The sequence below is a fragment of the Chiloscyllium plagiosum genome, unplaced genomic scaffold (assembly GCF_037043375.1).
Source record: "Chiloscyllium plagiosum isolate Xiang-an unplaced genomic scaffold, Cpla_swu_hap1 HiC_scaffold_19, whole genome shotgun sequence".
Taxonomy (NCBI): Eukaryota; Metazoa; Chordata; class Chondrichthyes; order Orectolobiformes; family Hemiscylliidae; genus Chiloscyllium; species Chiloscyllium plagiosum.
Genome location: NW_028270157.1, coordinates 7130808 through 7139904, shown reverse-complemented (window position 1 = coordinate 7139904; position 9097 = coordinate 7130808). Strand labels below are relative to the sequence as shown.

The window sequence follows — 9097 nt, the reverse complement described above, 5'->3', positions numbered from 1 at the left end:
TGCGGTAGTGCTTATTTTTTCCCCAGCACCCATGGTGTGTGTGTGCAGGTGTGAGACACAGTGAAAGACACAAAGTGCACGAATCTTTATTCAAATTCCACCACCAGGAAGATAGGAAAACACCCGGGTGGCCAGTGATAAACACTGCCCTTTCAGCCCTTCATTTTTTTTTCCCTCTATTTTTATTAACCCCCACACTACCACCTAAGTGTGGTAGTGCTTATTATTTTTTTCCCCAGCACCCATGGTGTGTGTGTGCGCAGGTGTGAGACACAGTGAAAGACACAAAGTGCACAAATCTTTATTCAATTTCCACCACCAGGAAGATAGGAAAACACCCGGGTGGCCAGTGACAAACACTGCCCTTCACATCAAAGGACAGTGCTTTGTGATCAAAAACAGTGAAGGGGAGGGGAGGGACTAAATCAAAATAGAGGGGTCCCTGTTTATTTCTTTTTTATTTCTTTTCTTTTTTTTTCTCTTTAACCCCCACACTGCCACCTAAGTGCCAGTGACAAACACTGCCCTTTCAGCCCTTCATTTTTTTTTTTTTTTTTTTCGTGACTCCTGTTTATTTTTTTTTGGGAGGGAGAAATTGCAGAATTTTTTTTTTTTTTGTTTTAACCCCCACACTACCACCTAAGTGCGGTAGTGCTTATTTTATCCCCAGCACCCATGGTGTGTGTGTGCAGGTGTGAGACACAGTGAAAGACACAAAGTGCACAAATCTTTATTCAAGTTCCACCACCAGGAAGATAGGAAACACCCGGGTGGCCAGTGACAAGCACTGCCCTTTCAGCCCTTCATTTTTAAAATTTATTTATTTATTTATTTATTTTTTTCCCCCTTTCTTTTTTAACCCCCACACTACCACCTAAGTGTGGTAGTGCTTACTTTATCCCCAGCACCCATGGTGTGTGTGTGCAGGTGTGAGACACAGTGGAAGACACAAAGTGCACCAATCTTTATTCAATTTCCACCACCAGGAAGATAGGAAAACACCCGGGTGGCCAGTGACAAACACTGCCCTTTCAGCCCTTCTTTTTTTTAAAATAAGCAGTTTCTGCCCAGTTTCGAACTGGGGACCTTTCGCGTGTTAGGCGAACGTGATGACCACTACACTACAGAAACAAGCCACAGCCTGCCCTGTTTCTATTTTTTTAAATTTAACCCCCACACTACCACCTAAGTGCGGTAGTGCTTATTTTATCCCCAGCACCCATGGTGTGTGTGTGCAGGTGTGAGACACAGTGGAAGACACAAAGTGCACCAATCTTTATTCAATTTCCACCACCAGGAAGATAGGAAAACACCCGGGTGGCCAGTGACAAACACTGCCCTTTCAGCCCTTCATTTTCTTTTTTTTCTTTTTTTTTCTTTTTTTTTTCCCTTACCCCCACACTACCACCTAAGTGTGATAGTGCTTATTTTATCCCCAGCACCCATGGTGTGTGTGTGCAGGTGTGAGACACAGTGAAAGACACAAAGTGCACCAATCTTTATTCAATTTCCACCACCAGGAAGATAGGAAAACACCCGGGTGGCCAGTGACAAACACTGCCGTTTCAGCCCTTCATTTTCTTTTTTTCTCTTTTTTTTTCTTTTTTTTTTCCCTTACCCCCACACTACCACCTAAGTGTGATAGTGCTTATTTTATCCCCAGCACCCATGGTGTGTGTGTGCAGGTGTGAGACACAGTGAAAGACACAAAGTGCACCAATCTTTATTCAATTTCCACCACCAGGAAGATAGGAAAACACCCGGGTGGCCAGTGACAAACACTGCCCTTTCAGCCCTTCATTTTTTTTTTTTTTGAGAAGACTCTGAATCTCCTGTTTATTTTTTTTTTCTTTTTCTTTTTTTTCTTTGTTTTTTTTTCTTTTTTTCTCCCCCCCTTTAACCCCCACACTACCACCTAAGTGCGGTAGTGCTTATTTTATCCCCAGCACCCATGGTGTGTGTGTGCAGGTGTGAGACACAGTGAAAGACACAAAGTGCACCAATCTTTATTCAATTTCCACCACCAGGAAGATAGGAAAACACCCGGGTGGCCAGTGACAAGCACTGCCCTTCACATCAAAGGGCAGTGCTGTGTGATCAAAACAGTGAAGGGGAGGGTAGGGACTAAATCAAAATAGAGTTGGAGGGAGAAATGATGCACTCCACTCCCTGCGGCGCCCACCTCTCCCTGAACAACTCCAGGGTGTTGGTGGACACCGCGTGCTCCTTCTCCAAGGACACCCGGGCTCTAACATAACCGCGGAAGAGGGGCAGGCAGTCGGCCCTAACGACCCCCTCCACGGCCCGCTGCCTGGACCTGTTGATGGCCAGCTTGGCCAGGCCCAGGAGCAGACCCACGAGGAGGTCTTCAGACCTGCCCTCCTTCCTCCGTACCGGGTGCCCAAAGATCAGGAGCGTGGGACTGAAGTGCAGCCAAAAACAGAGGAGAAGGTTTTTCAGGAAATCAAAAAGGGAGTGCAAACGCCCACACCCAATATATTTTTCTTTTTTTTTTTTTTTTTAGTGCCTCTTCCCCAGAGAGACCGGGGGGGATTTTTTTTTTTTTTTTTTTTTTTTTTTTTTTTTTCTTTTGTTGTTTTTTTTTTTTTCCCCCCTTTAACCCACACACTACCACCTAAGTGCGGTAGTGCTTATTTTTTCCCCAGCACCCATGGTGTGTGTGTGCAGGTGTAAGACACTGTGAAAGACACAAAGTGCACGAATCTTTATTCAGTTTCCACCACCAGGAAGACAGGAAAACACCCGGGTGGCCAGTGACAAACACTGCCCTTCACATCAAAGGACAGTGCTGTGTGATCAAAACAGTGAAGGGGAGGGTAGGGACTAAATCAAAATAGAATTGGAGGGAGAAATGATGCACTCCACTCCCTGCGGCGCCCACCTCTCCCTGAACAACTCCAGGGTGTTGGTCGACGCCGCGTGCTCCTTCTCCAAGGACACCCGGGCTCTAACATAACCGCGGAAGAGGGGCAGGCAGTCGGCCCTAACGACCCCCTCCACGGCCCGCTGCCTGGACCTGTTGATGGCCAGCTTGGCCAGGCCCAGGAGCAGACCCACGAGGAGGTCTTCAGACCTGCCCTCCTTCCTCCGTACCGGGTGCCCAAAGATCAGGAGCGTGGGACTGAAGTGCAGCCAAAAACAGAGGAGAAGGTTTTTCAGGAAATCAAAAAGGGAGTGCAAACGCCCACACCCAATATATACAGCCCTTCATATCTGCCCCATTGTGGTGATTGGAATCATGGCCAGGTGGATCTCATTGACTGTGAGATTCTTGATTGGGCCTGTTAACCTGGGACAATCAGGAAAGCCCTGGCTGACTGATATACACAGGAGATTCAGAGGTCTTCTTAATTTAGGGGACTGACTCTGTGTTGGCTGGTGTTACAGTCAATATGTTACTGTTAGTTTCTGCTTCCCTTTTTTTGGAGGGGGAAACCTGACTTCTGAGCTGGCTGAATTATTTAGCCAGTTTGTTAACTGGCATTCCTTTGAGTGAGGACTGATTGTTAAACTCCTGATGCACATAATGTGTTTCAGGTGTAACTCAGTTCTCATTAGGGGGTTGTTGTTTCACTGGCTGGTTACAGCCTGTGTTACTCTTTATCCTTTTCTCAAAATGAGAAATGTTAATCTTGTGGTAGGGCTTAGCCCTTGGACTCTAGTTCTCTTTGGTTTTTTTTGTATGTGTCTTCATGGTTTTTGGTGTTTGGACTGAGCCCTTGTGGAAGACGTACATTTTACCAGAGGAGCTGTTCCTGTGGGGAGGCCTAGCCCTGGGACTGGGCCTCTGAAGATTGAACACCTGTGTGTGTGCACTGGGAGGTGAGCACTTGCTGTATCCTGGAGAAGACCTTTCCTTCAGGAGTGGACCAAACCCCTGTGAGTTAACTGCACCTGTACTATCTTCCTCTGAGTGGGCCTGGTTTTCCAAGGCTGGGCTAGGACTCCATGGAGACTGAACACCTGTGTGCTGTGCATTTGCTGCCTTCAGGAGTGGACTCTGCCCTCTGGGGACCCTGTTTTTTTTTTAGCAGTGGACTCTGCAGTTTGGAGTGGACTCCATTTTTGACAATACACCTCATAAACTGGAGTGGACTCCATTCCTGGGAATGGACTCTATATTTGGACTGTGCACCAGAAAGGACTTTTTTTTTGGTAATTAACTGTTTTGTGGTGTTTGTTGGGTCTATCACCTGCACTGTCTTGCATGTCCCTGGGTCTGGCAGGCCTTGCTGGGAGGCTCATGGGTCATCCTGAAAGCTGTCACCCCGAGAGCCGGAGGGTGGGTAGGCCATCCTGTGAACCTGAAGGTTGGTAGGCTGTCCTGAAAGCTGGAGGGTGGTAGGCCACTCTGCTGCCAATTGCCCCAAGAGCCAAATGGTTGGTAGGCTGTTCTGAGCACTGTTGTCCTGAGAAGGTGGATGGCACAGTGGTTAGCACTACTGCCTCACAGCACCAGAGACCTGGGTTCAATTCCCGCCTCAGGCGACTGTGTGGAGTTTGCACATTCTCCGTGTCTGCGTGGGTTTCATTCTGGTTCTCTGGTGTCCTCCCTCACTTCAAATGTGCAGGGTCGGTGAATTGGCCATGCTAAATTGCCTGTAGTTAGGTTAAGGGGTAAATGTAGGGCATGTCTGGATGGGTTGTGCTTCAGTGGGTCAGTGTGGACTTGTTGCACTGAGGGGCCTGTTTCCACACTAAGTAATCCTTTTTTTAAAAAAAAAAAGTTGATCAGGACAGGCTGTCCTAGAGGTGGTCAGAAGGTGTCAGAGCAGCTGAGAGCCAGAAGGTGAGTAGGGGCAGGCTGAGATCTAGGTAAAAACAATGACTGCAGATGCTGGAAACCAGATTCTGGACTAGTGGTGCTGGAAAAGCATAGCAGTTCAGGCAGCATCAGAGGGGCAGTAAAATCGACGTTTTGGGCAAAAGCCCTTCACCTGTATTCCTGATGAAGGGCTTTTGCCCAAAACATCGATTTTACTGCTCCTCAGATGCTGCCTGAACTGCTGTGCTCTTCCAGCACCACTAATCCAGAATCTGGTTGAGATCTGTAAGGATTGTGGGCTACCCTGCATGCTGTTGTCCCTGTCTTAGAGGTGGCTGGAAGGTTTGTCAGGATAGCCCACTGGCTGGACGGCACATTGGGGTGGGTGAGAGCCCAATGGTATGTAGGGGCAGACAGAGCCAGAACGTGGGTAGCCGTCCTCAGTGCTGTCACTCTGGGTGGGCACCAGGGTGGGCTGTCCTAGAGGTGGTCTAAAGGTGCTGAAGGTAAAGGTGGGTAGGCCATCCTGACCGCTGTCACCCCAGGCGGCTAAAGATGTCAGGGTGGACTGAGAACTGGACGGGGCTTAGGGTGGACCGAGAACCAGAATGTGTGTGGGGGCGGGCTGCCTTAGAGGCCGGAAGATGGGAGGGATGGGGGCTTGCTGGGTCTGTATTGTCTGCACTTTTCCTATGTAACAGGATTGTCTCATGTACAAATGTCATTGTTAATGTCTTTTCATATTTGAAACTGGGATTTGAGGTTTGTCCTCTCCCTGTAAACTGGTTGAACGGTAGGGTTTGGGGCCTGGCTTTGATGCTCCTCTCCCTTGTAAAATTGCTGTTGTATACAGCTGTAAATGTTAACTGTTTTTCTGTAAACTCTTTTGCAATCGTTTTTAATAAAATTTTAAAAAATAGAGGTTCCCTTTGATGTGAAAGGCACTGCTTGTCACTGGCCACTCAGGAGTTTCCTTTCTTCCTGGTGGAAACCAATTAAAGACTTGTGCAGCTTGTGTCTTTCTCTGTATCTCACCTGGGTGCTGGGGGGAAAAAATAAGCCCTCCTGCAAGTAGGTAGTAGTGTGGGGGTAAAATTAAAAAAAAATATATAAACAGAAGCAGCAGGGGCTCTGTTCACTATAGGAGCTGGCTCTGAGCTAGTGTGGGTCAGTGCCACATTTTTAAAAAAAATAAACGAGATTGTTCTGTTTACTGAGAGCTGGAGAAGTGTCAAGGACTCTGTGTAGATAAAGGGGACTTGGTGATGAGATAATAGCCTCAAAAAAAAAAGCAATAAATAAATAAACAGAGGTTCAGAAGGTCTTCAGTCTAGAGACTGGCTTTGAACGAGCTGGTCACAGCCCATGTAGAGTGCACATGTAAATCGTTACCTTCAAACATTTAATACATTGTCTGAGCTGAGGATGACACTATTATTAGAGGCCACCTTGAGAATGTAATTCTGTGATTTACATATTAAAGAACCTAAACCACCATATCCCATTCTAAAAAGATGAAAGACTTAAACAAATTTAGATTAAGATCTGTAACTTGGTTTTGTGTGCTTTTTAACTAAAGTTGCTTAATATATCATAACTCCATGACACTGTAATCCTTTTGCTATAAATTCTGTGTTGTATGGTCATGTTCCACAACCATCTGATGAAGGGGCAGTGCTCCAAAAGACAGTATTTCCAAATAAACCTGGTGTAGTGTGATTCTGAACCATGTAAATAAAGGGTGACTTGGTGACAGGATACTAGACTCTGCAGTTATTTCACCCATCATTCAATATGGTCTTGGCTGACCATCCAACTCAGTCCCTATTCCCATTTTCTCCCAAACCGTTTGATGCCTTTAGCCCTAAGGACTATAACTCCTTCCTGAAAACATTTAACATTATGGCCTCAATTTCTTTCGGTGACAGAGACCTCCACAGGCTCACTGCTTGCTAGGTGAAGACATTTCTTGTCATCTCAGTCCTAAATGGCCTACCCCATATCTTCACAATGTGACCCTCTGGTTCTGGACTGCCTGGTCATTGGGAACATACAGTCATAGAGATGTACAGCTTAGAAACAGACCCTCGGTCCAGGCCGACCAGATATTCCCAACCCATTCTAGTCCCACCTGCCAGCACCTGGCCCATATCCCTCCAAACCCTTCTTATTCATATACCCATCTAAATGCCTCCTAAATGTTGCAATTGTACTAGCCTCCACCACGTCCTCTGGCAGCTCATTCCATTAGTGTATTACCCTCTGCATGAAAAGGTTGCCCCTTGGTTCTCTTTTATATCTTTCACCTCTCACCCTACACCTATGCACTCTAGTTCTGGACTCCCCAACCCTAGGGAATAGACTTTGTCTATTTATCCTATTCCATGCCCCTCATAATTTTGTAAACCTCTATAAGGTCACCCCTCAGCTCAGGGAAAACAGCCCTAGTCTGTTCCGCATCTCCCTGTAGCTCAGATCCTCCAACCCTGGCAACATCCTTATAAATCTTTTCTGAACCCTTTCAAGTTTCACAACATCTTTCCAATAGGAAGGAGACCAGAATTGCACGCAATATTCCAACAGTGGCCTAACCAATGTCGTGTACAGCTGCAACATGACCTCCCAACTCCTGTACTCAATACTCTGACTGATAAAGGAAAGCCTACCAAACGCCTTCTTCACTATCCTATCTACGTACGACTCCACTTTCAAGGAGCTATTAACCTGCACTCCAAGGTCTCTTTGTTCTGCAACACTCCCTAGGACCTTACCATTAAGTGTATAAGTCCTGCTAAGATTTGCTTTCCCAAAATGCAGCACCTCGCATTTATCTGAATTAAACTCCATCTGCCACTTCTCTGCCCATTGGCCCATCTGGTCCAGATCCTGTTGTAATCTGAGGTAACCGTCTTCACTGTCCACTACACCTCCAATTTTGGTGTCATCTGCAAACTTACTAACTGTACCTCTTATGCTCACATCCAAATCATTTATGTAAATGACAAAACGTCGTGGGCCCAGCACCGATCCTTGTGGCACTCCACTGGTCACAGGCCTCCAGTCTGAAAAACAACCCTCCACCACCACCCTCTGTCGTCTACCTTTGAGCCAGTTCTGTATCCAAATGGCTAGTTCCCCCTGTATTCCATGAAATCTAACCTTGCTAATCAGTCTCCCATGGGGAGCCTTGTCGAACATCTTACTGAAGTCCATATAGATCACATCTACTGCTCTGCCCTCATCAATCTTCCTTGTTACTTCTTCAAAAAACTCAATCAAGTTTGTGAGACATGATTTCCCACGCACAACGCCGTGTTGACTATCCCGAGTCAGTCCTTGCCTTTCCAAATACATGTACATCCTGTCCCTCAGGATTCCCTCCAATAACTTACCCACCACCGAAGTCAGGCTCACTAGTCTATAGTTCCCTGGCTTGTCTTTACTGCCCTTCTTAAAAAGTGGCACCACGTTTGCCAACCTCCAGTCTTCCAGCACCTCACCTGTGACTATCGATGATACAAATATCTCAACAAGAGGCCCAGCAATCACTTCTCTAGCTTCCCACAGAATTCTCGGGTACACCTGATCAGGTCCTAGGGATTTATCCACTTTAACCATTTCAAGACGTCCAGCACTTATTCCTCTGTAATCTGGACATTTTTCAAGATGTCACCATCTATTACCCTACAATCTATATCTTCCATATCCTTTTCCACAGTAAATACTGATGCAAAATATTCATTTAGTATCTCCCCCATTTTCTGTGCCTCCACACAAAGGCCGCCTTGCTGATCTTTGAGGGGCCCTATTCTCTCCTTGGTTACCCTTTTGTCCTTAATATATTTGTAAAAACCCTTTGGATTCTCCTTAATTCTATTTGCCAAAGCTATCTCATGTCCCCGTTTTGCCCTCCTGATTTCCCTCAAGTATACTCCTACTTTCTTTATACTCTATTAAGGATTCACTCGATCTATCCTGTCTATACCTTACATATACTTCCTTCTTTTTCTTAACCAAGCCCTCAATTTCTTTAGTCATCCAGCATTCCCTATACCTACCCGCCTTCCCTTTCACCCTGACAGGAATGTACTTTCTCTGGATTCTTGTTATCTTATTTCTGAAGGCTTCCCATTTTCCAGCCGTCCCTTTACCTGCGAACATCTGCCTCCAATCAACTTTCAAAAATTCTTGCCTAATACTGTCAAAATTGGCCTTTCTCCAATTTAGAACTTCAACTTTTAGATCTGGTCTACCCTTTTCCATCACTATTTTAAAATGAATAGAATTATGGTCGCTGGGCCCAAAGTGCTC

At 46.1% G+C, this 9097-nt stretch overlaps 1 non-coding gene across 1 annotated transcript; it reads right to left on the bottom strand.

Annotated features, from left to right (window-relative positions):
* Window positions 1-1058: 1058 nt before the first annotated feature.
* On the bottom strand, window positions 1059-1131 carry trnav-aac (transfer RNA valine (anticodon AAC)). Its single transcript has one exon. It is a non-coding gene; the product is annotated as a tRNA-Val (tRNA).
* Window positions 1132-9097: the final 7966 nt, after the last annotated feature.